The 10,590-nt window shown below is 45.9% G+C and overlaps 1 protein-coding gene across 4 annotated transcripts in view; it reads right to left on the reverse strand.

The window, feature by feature from the left end:
• The window catches only part of RFTN1 (raftlin, lipid raft linker 1), a 143,902-nt gene that overhangs the window by 31,683 nt on the left and 101,629 nt on the right, over nucleotides 1-10,590 (reverse strand). The window lies entirely within an intron of this gene.

The raw sequence follows: 10,590 nt of genomic DNA on the forward strand, positions 1-10,590 counted from the left end.
CTTCAAGAGGGATGTGGACAGCATGGAGAGGGTCCAGAGGAGGGCCACTCGCATGATCAGGGGCAGCAGGGCAGGCCCTACGAGGAAAGGCTACTGGATCTGAACCTATTCAGCCTCCACAAGAGAAGGCTGAGTGGCCTCTTACAATCTAGTCAGAGGGGACTAGCAGGCATTGGGGGAGTCCCTGTTCCCCCGAGCACTACCAAGAGTGACTAGAAATAATGGTCACAAGCTGGCAGAGGGTAAATTCAGATTAGACATTAGGAAGCGCTACTTCCCTGTCAGGGCGGCTAGGATCTGGAACCAACTTCCAAGCGAAGTGGTGCTGGCTCCTACCCTGTGGATCTTTAAGACAAGGCTAGACAATCACCAAGCTGGTGTTGTTTGACCCCAGTACTCTTTCCTGCCATGGCAGGGAGTCGGACTTGATGATCTGCTCAGGTCCCTTCCGACCCTACTAACTATGAAACTATAACTATGAAACAAATCTGAGACAACAGAATAAATATCACTACTCAAATAAGCACTTTAATTTTCCAAGGCAGGCATGTGAAACATACTCTCAGGGGTATGTTTCACATCTACAGGGGTGCTCTTCCACCCAAACCCACCCTCTCTGCCATCTTCTGCTTGACCACTGAGAACCACCTGAGACATGCTAGGAACCAACTCCTTGGCCACTCTGGCACCTCAGTCTTATCCATCTCACCCAAGTCTTGGCAGCTTTGAGCCGAGGGGATTTTACCAGCTAGAAGAATCATATCCTTTGTCTGGTTATATGCTCAGAAAAGATAAAAGCCTTTTCCTTGGAAGACATCTGCCTTTATGGCCAAATGCTCTGAAATCACAATTATCACTGACAATAATCGTGTTGTAAAAAATAACAAAAAAAGGTTAATTATAAAAACAAGAGTAAATGTAAGAAGTCAGTAACCATATGCTGAGATACAGATAGAGACATATAAGAATAAACAAACAAAAGAAAATATTATAACAATAATTTTACCTTATCCCTGCCTCTTTGCCCTATGGTCCAAGAATGCAGCTTCCCTTCTCTCCTTGTCCGGACTGTTAGCTTGACTTGCCCAGCTAAGTTACTGGGGAACTAAAATACCTTATGCACAGGAAACCATAGACCAGTGGTCTCCAAACTTTTTAAGGTGAAGATCACTTTTTGAAGTAAAGAGTAATCTAGGATATACTGCACCCCCCTGCCCAGCAGGTCAGTCTGGGGGAGAAGGGGGCAGATCAAGACTCCCACAGTGAGGGAGGGAGTGGGGAAGGGGCAAGTGGGGCCCCGGCCGGGCCAGGCCGAAGGAGGGTCAGAGCCCAGGTGGCTCATCCAGGTGCACGGGGGAGCTCCTGCTGCTGCATGCACCCTGGCAGAGGTCTGGGGGGCACATGCCCCTCCAATCTGTGTGCGGGGCGAGGTGGCTGCCACTGTGCAGTGGGCTTTGCAACCCAAGCCCTGAGCTGCAGTGGGACTTGGAGCACAAAGCCCAGCACACAGCAGCAGCTGCCTCGCCCCATGCACCAACTGGGGGGCATCTGCCCCCCCAGATTCCACTGGGGTGCATACAGTGGTGGGAGCCCCCCTGCACATCTGGATGAACTGCCCAGGTTCTGACTCTTCCCTGTCCTGTCCAAGGCCCCATTCACTTGGTGGTGGGGGGCATGGAGAGGGATCGTCCCACTCATCCAGCCTGGCTCTGGTGGCAGGGGGCACGGCTCAGCTCAGCCACGTGCATCCTACCACTCCTATGTCTTGCCACTCCCGGACTGTGTCCTGGTCGCTTCCCACGTGTGCCTCACTGCTCCCAATTGCAGAGCCTCTGAGATGGATTGTCAGGGGCTCCCTGATCGACCAGTCATTTGGGATCAACCAGCTGGTGACCACTGCTGTAGACCAACAATTGCTCTTCTGGCAAGGCTTAAGTATGTTTCTTATCTGGCCATTTACATACCTTATACACAATGGATTCTTAGGAAACCTATATTATGCCTGTTACTTCCTGCCCCCCAAGTATGTACGTTTACCAGACCAGAAGACTTTTCTGATCTAATTATGAGGAGAATATTTGCATCTGTTCAGACATTAGGATTACTAATCCAATATTCTAAAGATACTGTCTCCAACTTAATTTCCCCATTGTGATAAATGTCTTTCCCTGAACAGCCTGTTCTCAGGTATTATTCTTACTGGTTTCTTTTTTTGAGATATAAATCATCATTGTCTGGACAAACCTGGCTCATGTATGAACAAGGATTTGTTTGCCTGGCTGTTTAGCATACCTATGAGGGATGTTAATTTTCAGTAATTATTTCTCTTCAGCCATTTTGGCTTCAAGCCTTTCCTGGATGTGAAAGAAACTCATTGTTTAGAGGGTGCCACTTGAAGATCATTATTGTTTCGTGCAATCCTGCCCTACTGTAACACGGAAGAAATACATTTTACATCATATATCATAAGGCAAAAGAATGATATGACTGAATTCAGCTTAATGCCACAAACCTTATCTGTTGAGACCACAAATGTCATATCAAGAAAAAATCAAGAACACATGCATGACATTCCAAGAACACTTCAAAATATTGTGGAGTTTGTGATACCAAGGATCAAAGAAAAAGACAGCGTTTAGAGAACACCTGCAATCTACCTCAGACTCTCACACTCCCGTTTATACCTAAGCTATAGAAGACAGGTGATATTATCAGGGGCAGGCAAAGTCTGGACCCATAGTGAACTTCATTTCCCAGAAGCTGCTGCCCATCTCACTGTGGCCAGTTCCCATAGACACACCCCAGGAGTGGTGGGGCCATGACAGCACGGGGCCAAGGTTTCCATGGATACCAGCCCAAGCAGCGCTGGCAGGGTGCACGGCTGGGTGGGGAGATGTTCCAGGGCTGGGGCTGAGGCCAATTTTTTGTGGTGGTGATAGCATGGTCCAGAGCTGGAGCACAGTGGTGATTTGCTGCCTGCATGCCCCTGCCTGGGTCATGTGGGCAGCAGAATGCAGCTCTGCCCCACCTCCAGCCTATGCTATCACCACTGCCAAATCCTGGCCCCAGCCCTGGAGCAGCTCCCCACCCAGCTGTGTACCCTGCCAATGTTGCTTAGGCTGGTGTCAATGGAATCCCTGGCCCCACCACTTCTGGGTTCTCCATGAGAACCACGGTGCTGCAGCAAGGTAGGCAGAGGCTGCTGGGAAACAGAGTCTGGCCACTGACCAGTTCCATCATTTTGCCCACCCCTGGGTTATATACATGTGTACATGTTACATATACTTTATGTAAAATTCAATTAAATACATTTCACATGCTTACACTAGTATGTATTCACACATGTGCACAACTGCATCTGTAGCTCCATCCATTCACATGCCTGCTACTTGAGGGTTCAAATAAAAAATTGGCACATCCACATTTTCACTCACTCAAACCATCAGACATGCTTCTGTACAGTAGATTGTGACTTACTCATGAACAAGTTGGAGCATTCATATATGCCCATTTCTGGCCAAGCTCTCCAGTCAACCTGATTCACATTCCTTTTTTTGGGTGTAATGGAGCAACTTAAAAACGCTACATTCAGTCAATCCTAAAATTTCAAGAATGCTCTAGCATCCATAAGCAAAACTTACTTCATTTCTAGGAAAATCAGAAAACTAGGAGGAAAAGCCAAGATGCACGTAGCCCCTGGTATCTGCTTAGTAAAGGCAAGGTTTCCAGCACTTCCAAAACTGTCAACAGGTCAACAAAATGGTTGATGACACCATTTAACAAGTCTAGGTATGTAAATATCATTAAAAAATTCTCCGTTTAACCTCCTCTAATTACATTCATTAAACAGTTAACCAATTACACAGCAGCTTGGACACAGCTGCTGCTGGAAGCAGCTCCCGGGACCATTTGACAGGGTGGGGGAGGAGGGGCAGGAAGGAGGCGGTGGCAAGCCTGGCCAGATAACACAGCCCATATTAAGCTCCAGTCTGGAAGTCAGGGTGGGGAGGCAGGACTTGTGAACAAGCAGCTAATTGTTTAATTGATGAGTCATTAAGCTACCTGTTTTCCTCTTTCATTTCAACCCTAGCATCTATGAAACTAATAGGCCATGGTACTAGTCCCCTCCCCGCTCCCCCTCCCTTCTTCCTGCCTGCCTTGCCACCTTCTGGTTCCTGCTGGGGCACTATGTGGCTTCCCTTCCCCCCTTCCTTGTACCTTGCCCCAAGCTAAAGGATAACTGGTAAGCTAACCAGTTATCATTAGGTGCATTGGTTAAACCTTTAACCATTTAACCTTTCTCATCCCTATTAACAACTTGTAGCCCTACAACTGACTTCTTACCTCTGCCCAACATCTTCAAAGCCTATGGCTGACCCCTAGATATCAAAAAAGACATAATTGTGGTGGGGTAAATCAAAAAAGTAGGGGAAACCTGAGTGAAGAGGCATACATCCCTGGGCATGGAGAGAGGCACCAACAGGTGAGGGAGGGGCACAAGCAATAAGGGTCAGGAAGAGCCACTAGGTGTCCCTGACAGAGTGGGGTGGGAGTGTAATGGACTGTAATGTCACATCAGGAAATACCAGTCCCAGAAGGGAAAGAAGGAGGAAGTAGAGGTGGGGAGGAAGAGAAGCAGCAGCAGGTAAGATGCCTGCTGAGACCCAGAAGCTGCAGCGGGGCTGACTGTAAGCCACAGCAGTCAAACAGGGAGCCCAGATACACAATAATTGAATGTTCTGTGAGACTAAATACTGGTTTTTAGCCCACTTGAAGTTAAGGAAGGGTTTACAGTTTCTTCGGTGTATTGCATCACATTGTTAATGTCCCTTATTTATTATTTTGCTATCTGTCCCTGAAGGATTTTTATCACTGAGTCATTGGTATTGTCCATTATGTATATTCTAAGCATATGTACCTTAATGTTTGCTCACTGGGGTTTTTCCCAATCTCCTTAGCCCATTGGCCTGTGACCCTCCCCCCTTGAATCTCCCATATAAATTTGAGAACCCTTATTTTGACTCCTGTGCAGTTTTGGGGGTTCAATACAAGAAGAAAGCTTGTAGCAGAATGAATGCAGAGATGCAAGCAGCCCGTTTATGTGTACGCAGTTTCTGCCCACAAAAAATGAATAAGCATGTGACCTCCTAGCACACATGAACGTGTGTGTTTGGGACTGAGCACTGTGTCAAATCTAGAAAAGCAGCCATCTAAAACCCTGCTAGCAACCCCCAGGGACAGCCTTTTACAGTTTCAGTTGTCTACAGTAGCAAAATACCATCTGTTCTGCCAGGTATTTAACTTCTCCTCCATTCTTTTTTCATTAATCTTGTTTGTTGTGATTAATCTATTGGAAGCCAGTGTGTTACACTTAGCCAGTCAATTCTCAGATACTAAGTAGGCAAACTGCTATATTCAAACACTGCACTAGCAATGGTCCCTGGGCCACATGACCCATGAGGATATTAAAACAAACCCTCCTTCAAATATTCCGCAGTTGGTGGTGTCAGTTTCCTTTCCACCTTCCTAGCTCATGCAACTCATTCTTCGTCCAAGTGAAGGTTCAGATCATAAAGGTTAAATCACCTTCCTTTAACAGAAAATGTTCCATTATCGCTGCATTTTTTATTAAGGCAGAGATGATCCCCCACTGTGCACAAAAAGCTATTTTCACTGGGCTGTATAAATATTTGATGCAGTTCTCTTGGCAAAAGCTGTTTTAATGTTCTTGCTCATGATTTACAAAAAGGTTCCAAGAAAATATTTCTGATTTTTTTTTATGACAGCTAAACTAGTGGGCAACAATTCTCACTGTTGTCTTTGAATTAGTGAGCCTCCTTATCAATGAAACTAACATTTAGTTTGTTATTGTTCTCATTGAGAGTTACAGGCATATGCTCTATCAGGCCTGTGACCTTTGTTGGCCTATATTGGCCTTTGGCTGATATTTATCCATTTTTCATTCTTTCCCCCATCCCTCCAATACATGTATACACACATAATTTTTTTGCGTGTGCAGGGAACAAAAATCCCAGTCACTTTAGTTGATAACATGTAAAGATGCAGGCCAAAAGCATTCCTGATCCAACTCTGGTGCAGGTACAGACGACTCACTGGATCCTAAATATTCTGTTATTCCAAGCAATCCCTGATTTGGTTTTGTTTTTAAAGCACTGTGGTTTTCTTTATTTTCAAAGTTCAGAAGCCAGGACATTCACAGCCTGGTTAACAAACAAATGGAGAAAAGTCAAGAATTCAGAAGACTAATTAAAAAATTCTATAGCAGTCAGTCAGAAATTTCTCAACTAAGGTAGAGCTGTCCAACTTCTAAGCCCCTAGGAGCAGGGGTCGCAGGCCATTCAGGCTGTACCAGGACAGCCACAGGCCACTAGATCACATGGACCGCCCCTCCCCTTAACCAAGGCTGGATACAGGCATGGGCAAACCAGGTGGCTGCCCGGGGCCTGGACAGAAAGGGCCCCCTGAAAATGGCAATTTAAAAATTATTATCATTATCCCTGGCAAAAAGGGGCCCAATACTAAAAGTTCACACAGGGAAGCCAGGAGTCTGAGTACAGTGCTGCCCCCAACAATTACACCAGGTACGCCCTCTATCTGCACCCCCACACCGCTGCACTGAGCAGGCACGGTCCTCCTCTACCCCCTGCTGCAACACAGGCTATGATAACCCTCCCCCCACATATGACCTAGACACCTTCACCTCCCTTGCTATGCCACACTCCTCCAGACTCTATGGCTAGGGCGGGAAGTGGCAGCTGGAGGAGGGAGGGGGAGCCTTGAGACTTCAGCTGCTGTTGCAGCCAGAGTGATGGGGGAGCAACATCCAGGACAAAGCCCTAGGGCCACAAATTCACTCCTTGCAAGCCATGTGTAGCCTGTGAGCCACCAGTTGGACAGACCTGCGCTACGGTATCAAACATCAGTCTGACCTCTGAACCTCATCTACCCTCTCCTTCCTGGCGGACAGACTGCCCACTACCTATCACATGAAAGAAACAAGTCCTTTCTGTTGCAACCTTTTGTCTTCACTGATATAACCAGCAGCCACTCTTCCAACCTTTTTTGTCTAGGAAGATTTGGTTCCATGGTCAGACCCAGAGGGTGGTGGTTGACAGAAGTCAATCGTCATGATGCCCTGTGACCAGTGGGGTTCCACAAGGCTCTGTCCTTGGACCTATATTGTTCAACCTCTTCATTAATGATGTGGACATTAGAGTCAGAAGCAGACTAGCCAAGTTTGCCGATGACACCAAACTCTGGGGCAAAGCTTCCACACCAGAAGACAGGCAGATGATCCAGGATGACCTTGACAGACCCAGGAAATGGGCGGAAGAAAACCTGATGGTGTTTAACACCGAAGAATGCAAGGTTCTCCACCTTGGGAGGAAAACCCTGCAGCATGCTTATAGGCTTGGCAGTGCTACGCTGACTAGCACTACAGACGAAGGACTTGGGGGTCATGACTGACCACAAGATGAACATGAGCCTTCAATGTGATGATGTGGCTAGTAAAGCAAGCAAAACCCTGGCTTGCATCCATAGATGCTTCTCAAGCAAATCCCAGGATGTCATTCTCCCATTGTACTCGGCCTTGGTGAGGCTGCAGCTGGAGTACTGCGTCCAGTTTTGGCTCCACTATTCAAAAAGGATGTGGAGAAGCTTGAGAGAGTGCAGAGAGGAGCCACGTGCATGATCAGAGGTCAGGAAAACAGATCTTATGACGAGAGGCTGACAGCTATGGGACTCTTCAGCCTTGGAAAATGCAGGCTCAGGGGTGATCTGATGGCCACCTGTAAGTTTATAAGGGGTGTTCACCAGGATCTGGGGGAACGTTTGTTCACAAGAGTACCCAAGGGATGACAAGGTCGAACGGTTATAAACTCCTCAGGCTGGACATCAGGAAGAACTTCTTTACTGTCCGAGCCTCCAAGGTCTGGAATAGCCTGCCACCGGAGGTGGTTCAAGCACCTACTTTAATGCCTTTAAGAGAAATCTGGATGCTTTTCTTGCTGGGATCCTATGACCCCAGCTAACTTCCTGCCCCTGGCGCAGAGGGTTGGACTTGATGATCTTCTGAGGTCCCCTCCAACCCTAATGTCTATGAAATCTATTAAAGCTCATTTTAGAATGGAATTTAAGGTATGGAGGATCATCGGGCCCATGTGTTCTGAATAAACACAAAACTTGACTTGTATTTAGAATGCAACACTTCTATGAACACTGACAGGTTTGATGGGTAGAGTGATATACCATGTCCCTGTGGTGCATCATACAGAAAGAGTCTAGCTATTACAGTCTTTGACACTCACCATGAAAGCAGGGAAAGGCTGCTTAGGGTGGTTTGGCCACAGTTTACACAAATGTACAGTGAGAGTCTAGAACCCATAGTTGAAAGGCAAAAGACAGAAATAAAGGACAGAGTTAAGCACAGTACTGGCAACACACTATTTTTTAGCCTCATGATATTTAATGTGTTTCAGCAACAATGTTCTAAATTACTTTCATTATTTTTATTTACCCTTAATACAACTTTTTGAACTTCCACATTTTTTCACAGCTATAAAATTCTAATAATTTTACAAATTAATTATCTGTTTTCAACCACTACCTCAGTTTAATTGTAGAACTGTCCATTTTTACATATTTTAAGCTATTCTGTTAGCTTAGGAAATAAACAAACCTCTAGGTTCACCCCTTATCCTTGCCTTATCTTTGTCTCTAGCTAGAATCCTCCTCATTGCAGTAGCTGAGTTCATGAACCTCCCCAAGACCTTTGTTATGTAAATGAACTTCTGAAGTTTAAATAACCAAAAAATACTTTTCGTTAGCTGTGTTTAAGGCACTGAATTGTACTCTGATGAGGGGCCAAGAATAAATACGTCTATTAAAAATCAGACCTAATTGGACATGTCAGGCTCAGTGACTCATCTTTTATAAACTGCAATTTATATATACAAAATAAGTGACCATTTGTTTCTAAGCAAGTTAACTAGCAATTATGGGACTTGCCAGGAAGCTCTCAGAATGCATTTTATCATCTGAACTTTAGACCTTCCTTTGTTGCCATTTGCTGCAGAATGAAAAATTAGGAATGGCTGTTAATTTCCCAATTGAATTTTACCAGAGTAAACTAATTTTACTGTGCTTTAGCATTCACCCTAGAACTCCTGCCAGCAACAGAATGGGAAGAGAATGTTGTGGCAGCAGTCCTCGTTTCATTTTGTGCCCTCAGGTCAAGGGGTTTTGATCTATTGAGGAGTAGAGGGTAAATGCACTGAAATCAGTAACACTTGAAAGTTCTCAGCATTCACAGGACTAAGCCCTTAATTTCCTCATTTGAAAGGCATACTAATGCATTCCTCCAAGAAAGATCACTTGGTCTATGACTGTTCAAACATCCCTCATTTAGCTAATGCCTTCCTTCCCATCTTTCAGGGACCCTATACATATATTTCAACAGTATTGGTCTCTACAGGGTTGACTTTAAAAGGAAGTACTATGGCCTAGTATGTTGTTGGAACTGCCTATGGAACAAAGACAAATGGGTTCAAACCTGGGGTCCAATGTTTATTTTCACATGAAAATGCAAACCCCATTTCTTTGAGCTATTCTCTCAAATAACACCAGCACAAATTAACTATCATACTTCCCACCACATTGATGCTCTTATCTCAGGGGCATGCAATTATTTCGGGTGAAGGGCCACTTACCAAATTTAGATAAGCTGTCAAGGACCACATTGGTAGACCTGCCCCCTGATGGGTGCCCTGCCCCCTGGTCACCATCTTGTGAATGGAAGTCCTGCCCCCTGTCCCCTGACTGTTACCACCAGAAGGCCCTCCCCTTGCTCCTAGAAATACTCCTTTCAGCAAGGGGTTTTGCCATCTCAGAACCAGAAAAATACCAAATTATATTCTTAAAATCAGGCATCTATAACATTCATTAATTTGATTTCAAAAAACATTTTTGTCCTGATTTACATGTGTTTGTGTAGTGTACATAGAAGTGATTGCACAATAGCTTAAAATGAAGTCTTACTTTTGTATATTGTGGGGCACATGGAGGGATGGGTATAGGTTTGTCTGTGGGTATGTGGTGTGTGGGGGAGGGTGTGGAGTGAGGGAGCATGTGGGTGTGTATGTGTGGATATGTGGAGTGTGGGTGGGTATGAGGTTTGTGGGGGACCATGGTGGAGGGGAGGGTGGCTGGGGTATGTGAGGGAATGTGGTCTGGGGGCCTGCGTGTATGGCAGTGCAAGGAGGGGAGTGTGAGTGCATGTATGTGGTGAGGTGTGCATGTGGGACACACCCTATGAACACACACACACACACACACACACACACACACATATACACTCTCTCTCCCTCCCTCCCTCATTGCACACACACACAGTCTCTCTCTCTCCTTCACTGTGCGCACACACACGCGCAGCCTCTCCCTTCGTCATTGCTTTCTCTGTATCTCTCCCCCCTCCCTCATTGCACCATGGGCCCTGTGCTCCCACCGTCCGGTGACGTAGCCGGGGGCCATGTGGTGCTGGAGCACTCAGTGGGCATGCAGGGAAGCAGT

The sequence above is a fragment of the Crocodylus porosus genome, unplaced genomic scaffold (assembly GCF_001723895.1).
Source record: "Crocodylus porosus isolate Cpor-Errol unplaced genomic scaffold, CroPor_comp1, whole genome shotgun sequence".
NCBI lineage: Eukaryota > Metazoa > Chordata > Crocodylia > Crocodylidae > Crocodylus > Crocodylus porosus.